Here is a 10,518-nt window from a genome sequence, read left to right as displayed (position 1 = left end):
TGTCTTTCTTTTTTTTTTCAACTTTTTTTTTAATTCAGATTTAACATCTTATACAAAATGCCAATGAAAAGTTGTAATTTGCAAATCTGTATCACAACATACAATAAAATAATATAAAATAAAAGTAAGGAAAAGGAAAAGAAAATAAAAAACATACATTTTGCATACATTTTCCGTTGTCACCGTGTCATCAAGTCAAGTTTCCTACATGAGCAGAGAGATTCCATATTAGATCATATTTGTCCAGCTTATCTTTCAGCGGGTATGTAATTTTTTCATTGGCCGCAATCCACCATATTTTCCTTTCCAGCGTTGATCGGTGAGGGCCAGAGCCCTTCCACATTGAAGCTAAAACACATCTTGTGGCGGAGCAGATTTGTGTAGCTAATTTATTGCGATTTCTGGAGAGCTGCAAGCATCTGCCAAATAGCGCCGCCCATGGGTCTGGAGCCACAGTAGTTTGGAGAATCGAGGAAATTATGTTGTACGTATCAGTCCATATTTGTTGAACTATTGAGCAAGTCCACCAGTTGTGCCAGTTGTGAGCTTCCTGACCACAACCTCTAAAACACGTCTTGGGTTCAGTAGAGTCCCATTTGTGGAGCAAAGTGGGTGACATACCAATCGTACAGTATTTTGTATGGTTTTTCCTTTATGAGAACATTCAGAGAAATCTTCGCCATGTCGATGAATATGTCTGTCCACTGCTCTTCTGATAGGCTTTCGTCTATGTGCATCTCACACCTTATTTGGTGTTTAGTTTTCGCTGGTGGTCTATCATGCCATAACAGTCTATAAAGTTCTGAAATTAAAGCTTTACGAAAGGACAAGTTACAATATAACCATTCAAACCTAGTCGGTTTAGCTATAGGCGCTATAGGAAATTGAGTAGAGATGAAATGGGATATTTGCAGATATTGGAACTGATCCTGATCTGTCATACTAAATTTATCCTTAAAGGTGCTCCATGAAAGCAGTTTGTCCCATTGAATGAATTGATGTAAGAACCATAGCTCTTTGGTAGCCCAGCGTTTGTAGCCTAGGGTCACCAGGCCCGGGGCAAAATCCGTATTATTATGGATTGGGACAATCAGACCTGGTGAGCCTTGAAGATTGTATCTTAAACGGCAAGAATACCAAACTAATAGTGTATGATATATATAAGGAGATAAGTATTCTGAGTGTGATGGTCTATGTTTTTTGGTGAGCAAAGGTAGCCCTTGGACCCCGATAGGATAGGTAAGATAATGCTCAAGTTCAACCCATCTATGAGTCTCTATAGCCGAGTTCCATTGGACCAACTGCGCTAATCAGGCTGCCAGATAGTAGCTTTTAACGTCCGGCAGTCCCCACCCGCCCCTACCTTTAGACCTGGCCAATATAGCTGTGGAGATTCTAGCTCTCTTGTTTTGCCATATAAAAGATGTTATATGAGATTGAAAGGCTTTTATTTCTTTCTCTGGTATTGTAATGGGCAAAGCCCTAAACAGGTATAATAGTTTTGGTAGTATTACCATTTTGATAGCATTGACCCTACCCAATAGGGATATTGGATAAGACATCCATTTATGCATGAGGTTTTTCAAGTAGGCATACATTGGCGTGAAATTGAGGTGGTGGAGTGTGTTGGGATCGTCTGCCAGTTTGACCCCCAGATACTTCATACCTTTTTCTAACCATTTGAAGTTAAAGTTCAATTTGAGAAGCTTGAGAGAGGCGTTTGATAGGTTATGTGGTGTAGCTACTGTCTTAGATTGATTTATACGAAAGCCTGAGACTGTGCAAAAGGTCGTAATGCATTTGAATAGATTCGGGAGCCATGTGAAAGGGCGTGAGAAGGTGAAAACAGTATCATCAAGCGACCTTGTAAGTTCCCCGACCTACATCTATCCCTTGTATTGAGGGGTCTGATCTGACAAGTATAGCTAAAGGCTCTATGCAAAGGTTAAAGAGTAGTGGCGAAAGCGGGCATCCTTGGCGGGTGCCGTTGAGTATGGGAAAATCATCTGAGGATATACCTAGATTACACACCTTGGCCAAAGGTTTGGAATACAGGTTCGTAACCGCATTGAGAAATTTAAGTGGGAGGCCAAATTTTATAAGTACACATTGAAGGTACCGCCAGTCGACCCTGTCAAAAGCTTTTTCAGCGTCTTATGACAGAGTGACCAACGGCACCTTCTTTGCTTTAGTGAAGGCCATAATGTCCAATATTCTCCTAACATTGTCCGTGGACTGCCTACCCGGTATGAAACCAGTTTGATCGGGATGTATTAGTCTACCTATTACTGTATTCAGTCTGTTGGCTAAAATCTTGGCCAGTAATTTAATGTCTGTATTAGCGAAATTGGCCTGTAATTACCTACATTTGTCAGGTCTCTGTCCGGCTTAGGGATCACAACTATATTGGCTTGGAGCATTTCAGCAGGGAATGAAGCTTCACCATCTAGAACAGCATTGTAAAAGTTCGTTAGGTGTTGGGATATATTTTTGGTTACTTTTTTATAAAATTGCCGCGGAGAAGCCGTCAGGCCCCGGAGCTTTACCTGCATTCAAAGACTTTATTTGCCTCCTCTGTTTCCTCAATAGTGATCGGGCTGTTTAGCACATCTTTCTCATGTACGTGAAGTTGAGGGATATCTAATTTATCTAGGAAGGAGGTGATTCGGGTAGGAGTATTAGTGGCTTGATTAGTGGTATGCCCTGAATATAATTCTGAGTAATAATTTTGGAATAGTTGCACTATACGTTTCGAGTCATACGTCAGCGACCCAGTGTGTTCTTTGAGTGGATGTAGGGTTTGGGCATTACGTGCCAGCAGCGTATCAGCTTTGTTAGCCTTATCATAAAATGTATTATTTGTATATCTTATGGCCTGATCAGCTTGTTCATACAAAATCACATTGAGTTCACCTCTACAAATGTCTTTATTTCTGTTGAAACCTACTGGACTGGAAAAAGTGTTTGAAGTTGAACAACCCCTTTAAGGGCTAAATCCAAAAAATAATGTAAACTTACTCAAGGTGCTTCCTTGAGCACTTTTGCAATTTACATTCATTTTCTATTTTTAACAGTTTCTGAGATATTAGAGGGTCAGAATACCAGGGTTGAGGTTTAACTTTTAGTCAGCAACCATAAGGTTAACAAATCTTACTTGCAGTAAAGTCTATATTTAAATATATAAGGGAATCATATAATAATCTCTTGAATGCTTTATTTACAATAGTGTATACAATACAGGGAGTCTGAGTTACCAGGCTCACTTCATAGCTGCACTGATGGCTTAGCTTAATCTAGTCAGTGGCTGACTCAGGATATGGTTCATAAAGCTTTAATAAAAATGTATGTAAACAAGGCTCCAGGGCCTTATGGCATACTCCCCCAGGTTTTAAGAGAGCTAAAGGGATACTGTCATGGGAAAAAAACATTTTTTCAAAATGAATCCGTTAATAGTGCTGCTCCAGCAGAATACTGCACTGAAATCCATTTCTCAAAAGGGCAAACAGATTTTTTTATATTCAATTTTGAAATCTGACATGGGGCTAGACATATTGTCAATTTCCCAGCTGCCCCAAGTCATGTGACTTGTGCTCTTGATGAACTTCAATCACTCTTTACTGCTGTACTTGCAAGTTGGAGTGATATCACCCTCCCTTTTCCCCCAGCAGCCAAACAAAAGAACAATGGGAAGGTAACCAGATAGCAGCTCTCTAACACAAGATAACAGCTGCCTGGTAGATCTAAGAACAGCACTCAATAGTAAAAACCCATGTCTCACTGAGACACATTCATTACATTGAGAAGGAAAAAACAGCAGCCTGCCAAAAGCAATTTCTTTTCCTAAAGTGCAGGCATAAGTCACATGACCATGGGCAGCTGGGAAATTGACAAAATGTCTAGCCCCATGTCTGATTTCAAAATTGAATATAAAAAAAATCTGTTTGCTCTTTTGAGAAATGGATTTCAGTGCAGAATTCTGCTGGAGCAGCACTATTAACTGATTCATTTAAAAAAAAAAAAATAGGTCATGTCAGACAAATTTGATTGCTTTTATGATCACCCCTTAAGCACCTCTTCTCCAGCGTGAACATCCCCAATTTGGCCAGTCTTTCCTCATAGCTAAGATTTTCCATACCTTTTACCAGGTTAGTTGCCCTTCTCTGTACCGTCTAATTCAGTAATGTCCTGTTTGAGCACTGGAGACCAAAACTGTATTGCATATTCTATAGATGGGGTCTTACCAGTGCTCTATAAAGTGGAAGAATGACCCCCTCCTCCCTTGAATCTATGCCCCTTTTAGTACAGCTCAATATTTTATTTGCCCTTGATGTTGTTGAGTGGCATTGCTTGCTACAGCCAAGTTTATCATCTACAAGGACTCCAAGGTCCTTTTCCATAATGGCTTTGCCTAGTGGCTTGGATATTTTTACATCCCAGGTTCTTAACTTTAAATTTAACTGTCCTTATATTGGGAGGAATTTTGGGGTATTTAGGCAAAGAACACAGTTTTTAAAATTCACTAATCCACTAGAAATATTGCACAAGTCACTTTATTTTGGATGAATTGAAACAATGAATTAATGGAAGATATTGAGGGTGATTATATCTAAACTACTATTTACATTTTTAAAGAATTGCCACTTTATAATTAATTTATTAATGTGATTGAGTAATTGCTATTACGGTAATTCATTGAAGACAAACAATTCATTGGTGGTTTAAAATTGATTAAGGTGTTGATTTGATGGTATTTTTTTAAATATAATGGGGTAAATTTACTAAAGGGTGAAGTGGCTTAACGCTAGTGAAAATTCGCCAGCGTTACGTCATTTTGCCACTTCACTGATTTACTAACCGCTAGCAAAGTGGACCTACTCTATCGCTACTTCGCACCCTTACGTCAGGAGAAGTTGCGCTCTGGCAAAGGGACGCAACTAAGCTAATTCACTAAGTTGTGGATTTTCGTGAACGTTACCTCTTGCGCAAGACTTTACTTTGCCACCTCAGACCAGGTGAAGTGCAATAGAGTAGATAGACTTGGTTAAAAAAAGTTGAAATTTTTTCTAAGTCCCAAAAAACGCTGGCGTCTTACTTTTTTTAAGGGTGATAGGCTGAAAAAGACCGTAAATGGTTTTGGGGGTACCCTCCTTCCCCCCTATATTTCCTAACATATGGCACCTAAGCTTGGGGCACTTGCTCCATTGAATTCCCCACCCATCCATGGTCTCACTCTGTTCACTGCTCTCTTAGTGTTTTTCCCTCTCTTCTCATTCAACTGACTGGTGTGGGAAGTTCTTCAGATGTCACCTCTTTGAAGAGTTACAATGTGCCATTGTGATTGGATTAGTGGAAGAGTTTATATGCGGAGAACTTCCCACACCATGGGAGGTAACCCATGGCAACCAAATTGTTGCATTTATTGTTCTACCTGAAGGTGGCTGAAATAAGTCATTCACTGATTGGTTGCTATGTGATACTGCCCACAGGCAAAATTTGACCAGTGTTTAAAAATGAACCCAAATAATTTCTCAATGAAAACTCTTCCACTGAATTTTGACCACCCTTTACCTATATAATAAAATATGTCATTTACGTAGACAAGTGAAATTGAAGAAATCGGTCCAAACTGGCCAAATAATTCCACTGCATAGAACATCCAACTATTGTTTACACACTATTTACTTTCATTGTAAAACAGGAAGAAGCATTACATTGAAGGATCAGTAACATCAAAAAATGAAAATTTTTAAAGTAATACAAATATAATGCAGTGTTGACCTGCACTAGTATTGTTTAACCCTTTCCCTGCCAGCCTTTTGTCCTAGATGCGAACATCTACTGCCAAGCAGTTTTTAGATATTTTGCACTCTTTCACTTTAAGGGCCTTTCCTGGGGTGGTCTTTAAGTTTACCCAGGAAAACAATATATTGTTTTTTTCAGGACAACCTGAACTTTCATAATATGCAAGAATTTTGGTGTAATTCTACTTCTGTAAAAAAATATAGGCTTCTAAGTGTCCAATAAAATGAAAAAAACTCATGTTTCACAAAGAACAATCACATATATCAGAAACATCATTTATTTTATGTATGAGAACACAGCCAATTTGGAAAGGTCTATGTCTCCTGAACGCGGCAATACCAAATATATATAGTTTTATGGAGATTTCTCACTTGTATAGATCAAAATCTACAAGCAGTACACTACCAAATTTCACCGCTCTCCAAACGGCATACTTCTGATTTCAAGGCCAAACATTCCACTAACAGTAGGTTTACCCTAGAAAACTACCCATTATTAGAAAGAACAGATTCTGGTGAATCAAAAATGGGTAAATATATCATTGTACTCCAAACTACCAAGTTGCAATTGTTTCCTAAAGTTATGTTTTATAGAAATTGGTGAATTTTTTGAAAAATGACCTCAAAGCTTCCAATCTACAGAATCATATCTCCCACACATCATTAGGTATCAATGTAAAACACCCCAAATATGAAAGCCTGGGGTCCACTGAACAGTTTGATGCCCAATATGTATAGGTGTACCCAAGCATGTGGCATATAGGGGCCCTAAAATGTAGACACCTCATTTGAGCTATCAGTTCTGTAATTCCAGATACTGCAAAATCAACACATTTGCATCGTTTTGGGGGGGTCAAAAGTAGAAAAAAGTAAGTTCACCCCAGAAAACCATATATTTTCGGAAAGTACACATTCCCACAAATCTAAATTGGGTATGCATGTCTTTGTCCTCCAAAGTACCAAGCTGCAAACCATTTCTAAATTTGGTGATTTTGGTGACATTTCCAAAAATGACCTCAAAATTTCCAACCTGCAGCATCATATTTCCCACATATTTTTAGGTATCAAGAAAAATCACCCCAAATATGAAAGCTTAGGGTCCTCTGAACAGTTTGATGCCAAATATGTATAGGTGTACCTAAGCATGTGGCATATAGGGGGCCCTAAAATGAAGACCCCCCTCATATGGTCTGTCATTTCAGGTACTGCAAAATCAACACATTTACCTAGGTTTGGGGGCGGCAAAGGTAGAAAAAAGTAAGTTCACCCCAGAAAGCCATATATTTTTGGAAAGTACACATTCCCACGAATCGAAATTGGGTATGCATGTCTTTGTACTCCAAAGTACCAAGCCGCAAACCATTCCTAAATTTGGTGATTTTGGTGACATTTCCAAAAATCACCTCAAAATTTCTAACCTGCAGCATCATATAACCCACATACTTTTAGGTATCAAGATAAATCACCCCAAATATGAAAGCCTAGGGTCCTCTGAACAGTTTGATGCCCAATATGTATAGGTGTACACAAGCACGTGGCATACAGGGGCCCCAAAAGGAAGACCCCCATATGGTCTTTCATTTCAGGTACTGCAAAATCAACACATTTATATTGTTTCGGGGGGCCCAAAGTAGAAAAAAGTAGGTTCATCCCAGAAAACCATATATTTTCGGAAAGTACACATTCCCACGAATCTAAATTGGGTATGCATGTCTTTGTACTCCAAAGTACCAAGCCGCAAACCATTCCTAAATTTGGTAATTTTACTGACATTTCCAAAAATCACCTCAAAATTTCTACCTTGCAGCATCATATTACCCACATACTTTTAGGTATCAAGAGAAATCACCCCGAATATGAAAGCATGGGGTCCTCTGAACAGTTTGATGCCCAATATATATAGGTGTACCCAAGCATGTGGCATACAGGGGCCCCAAAACGAAGACCCCCCCATATGGTCTGTCATTTCAGGTACCGCAAAAGCAACCCATTTACATCATTTTGAGAGGGGCAAAGTTAGAAAAGAGTAATTTCACCCCAGAACACCATATATTTTTCGGAAAGTACACATTCCCCTGAATACAAATTGTGTATTCGCTAAATGCTGTGGTTTTTATGACATTTCTAAAAAATCACCTAAAAATATTGTAATTGGCTGCATTTTTCTCACCCAATTTCTTACATACAATTGTAAAACACCCTAAATATTGATGCCAAGGGTCTACTGAACAGTTTGATGCCCAATATGCATAGATATACCAAAGCAGCTGGCATGTGCGGACCCCAAATACAAATAGTGCATATGAATTTTCTCGGCTGCCGATTCGCCTTCTGTGAACAAAGACCTTTGACTGCGCATTGTGTGCCACAAGACCCTCCTAACGGAACAAGGACCCCCAAAACCATATATATTTGGAAAGTACACGTTCTGACTAACCCAAGTTTGCTAAAAATGTGTTTGTACTCCAAATGATCAAAGAGCAAATGACGCTAAAAAAATTTAAGGAACAACAATGAAAGTATAAAAATCCCTAAAATCAAATACAATTAGGCAAATCAATAAAATAACAAAATAACTGATCCAACAGTGTGGTTAGTGGTCAGAATGCTTGATCCACTAGTCACACTGGTAAAGCAACAGTTTTTTAGGGAATTACAAGAAGGAAACTGGTAAACTGAAGAACTAAAAAAAAAACAAAAAAAACAACAAAGATCCTATAAGTGTGTGTTTGTGTATACATGTGTGTACAGCTCTGACAAGTGTATAAGTGTGTGTGTATATCTGTATGTGACTCTGTAAAATACATAAAAAGCCAGTAAATTAAAAAAAAAAAAATCTACCTTTAGTTATATGTGTGCTGTGTATGTGTAAATGCATGTATGTATGTTTGATTGCATGTATGTGTGTGTGTAACTGTGTAAATAGAAGGGCACTTATAGTTTTTTGGAGAAGAAGGGATCAGAAGCAGATCTGCAGACTCCAGGATCGCAGAGATCAACAGCAGGAAGTGCGTGGGCGGAGCTTCACACGAGGTCGGTCCAGGAAGAAGCAGCACATGGGGAGCAGCATACAGCAGCCAGGATCAGGTAAGAAGTCGGGTCCTGCGACAATCGCAGCACAGGACCCGACTGGCAGCCCCCTAGGCTAGTTGTTTTGGGGGTGGAGGGGCCAGGAGAACCTCTCTGCACTTTGATTTTTGCAGGAGTGCAGAGAGGCAGCTGATTAAAGAAAGAACGTAGCTCCTACGTTCTTGGCACTTGCAGCCTTTTTTTAAAATAACGTAGGAGCTACGTTCTTGGCAGGGAAAGGGTTAATAAGCTGCTGTGTAGTCATGGGGACAGCTATTCAAAGGAGAAAAGGCTCAAGTTACACAACAGATAACATTATGTTCTACAGAGCTGTTATCCGCTATTTATCCTGTGCCATATAGCCTTTTTTCAATTTCCACCATTGCTACTCAGCAGCTTGTTTATATAAACTGAAGTAAACAGATCAGTTTTACCAGTGCAAGGCAACACTACATGATATTTCCATTACTTCAAAACACTTTCATTTTTTGATGTTACTGTTCCTTTAAGGAAATGGATTTAAAGGCTTTTGCACATCTGCAATTTTTTGGCTACAATTTTAGTCAAACTAGTTGGTTGAACTAGTCCGAACTTGCCTTATAAATAATTTTCATTGCACTTAATGAATTAAATTGAGTATACATTTTTTTATGATTCATACTCCCATTCTTCTGCAAGGATGTGCAAAAGACAGACATGTCCATACAAACTGCATTCAAATAGGCATATCCAGTTTAAACTAATTTAATTTTCTGAAGTACTTTTCCACAATTTCTATGCAGCTGTATTACTCAATTTCCAGCCCAAGGAATAGACTCAACATGGCATTTTGCCACCGATTTCAAATCACAGGTAGAAAAACACCAAAACATACATTTCAACTGCATAAAAATGTGAGAAACTAAAGCCTTTTTTTAACACAATCACTTCATTTCAGGGGCTCAAAAGTACTTGGACCAGGGGCTCAAAAGTATTTGGACACGGAATCAAAGGCTGTTTCATGGGCAGGTGTGGACAATTCCTTCATTATGTCATTATCAATGAAGCAGATAAAAACCCTGGAGTTGATTTGAGGTGGGGGGTGCTTGTATGTGGAAGATTTTGCTGTGAACAAACATGTGGTCAAAAGAGCTCTCCATGCAGGTGAAACAAGCCATCCTTAAGCTTCCTACAATATTAGGAGTGGCAAAATCTACAGTTTGTTACAGCCTGAGAAAGAAAGAAAGCACTGGTGAACTAAGCAACGCAAAAAAAGCCTTGAATGTCCACGGAAGACAACAGTGGTGGATGATCGCAGAATCATTCCAAGGTGAAGAGAAACCCCTTCACAACAGCCAAACAAGTGAACAACACTCTCCAGGAGGCAGGCGTATCGATATCCAAGTCTACCATAAAGAGAAGACTGCATAAAAGTAAATACAGAGGGTGCACTGCAAGGTGCAAGCCACTCATAAGCAACAAGAATAGAAAGATTGGACTTTGCCAAAAGACATCTAAAAAAGCCAGCACAGTTTTGAAAAACATTCTTTGGACAGATGAAACCAAGATCAACCTGTACCAGAATCATGGCAAGAAAAAAGTATGGAGAAGGCATGGTGGAACAGCTCATGATCCAAAGCATACCAGATCATCTGTAAAACATGGTGGA

Source organism: Xenopus laevis, chromosome 5S (genome assembly GCF_017654675.1).
Source record: "Xenopus laevis strain J_2021 chromosome 5S, Xenopus_laevis_v10.1, whole genome shotgun sequence".
Taxonomy (NCBI): domain Eukaryota; kingdom Metazoa; phylum Chordata; class Amphibia; order Anura; family Pipidae; genus Xenopus; species Xenopus laevis.
Note: the sequence above shows the minus strand (reverse complement) of the source record.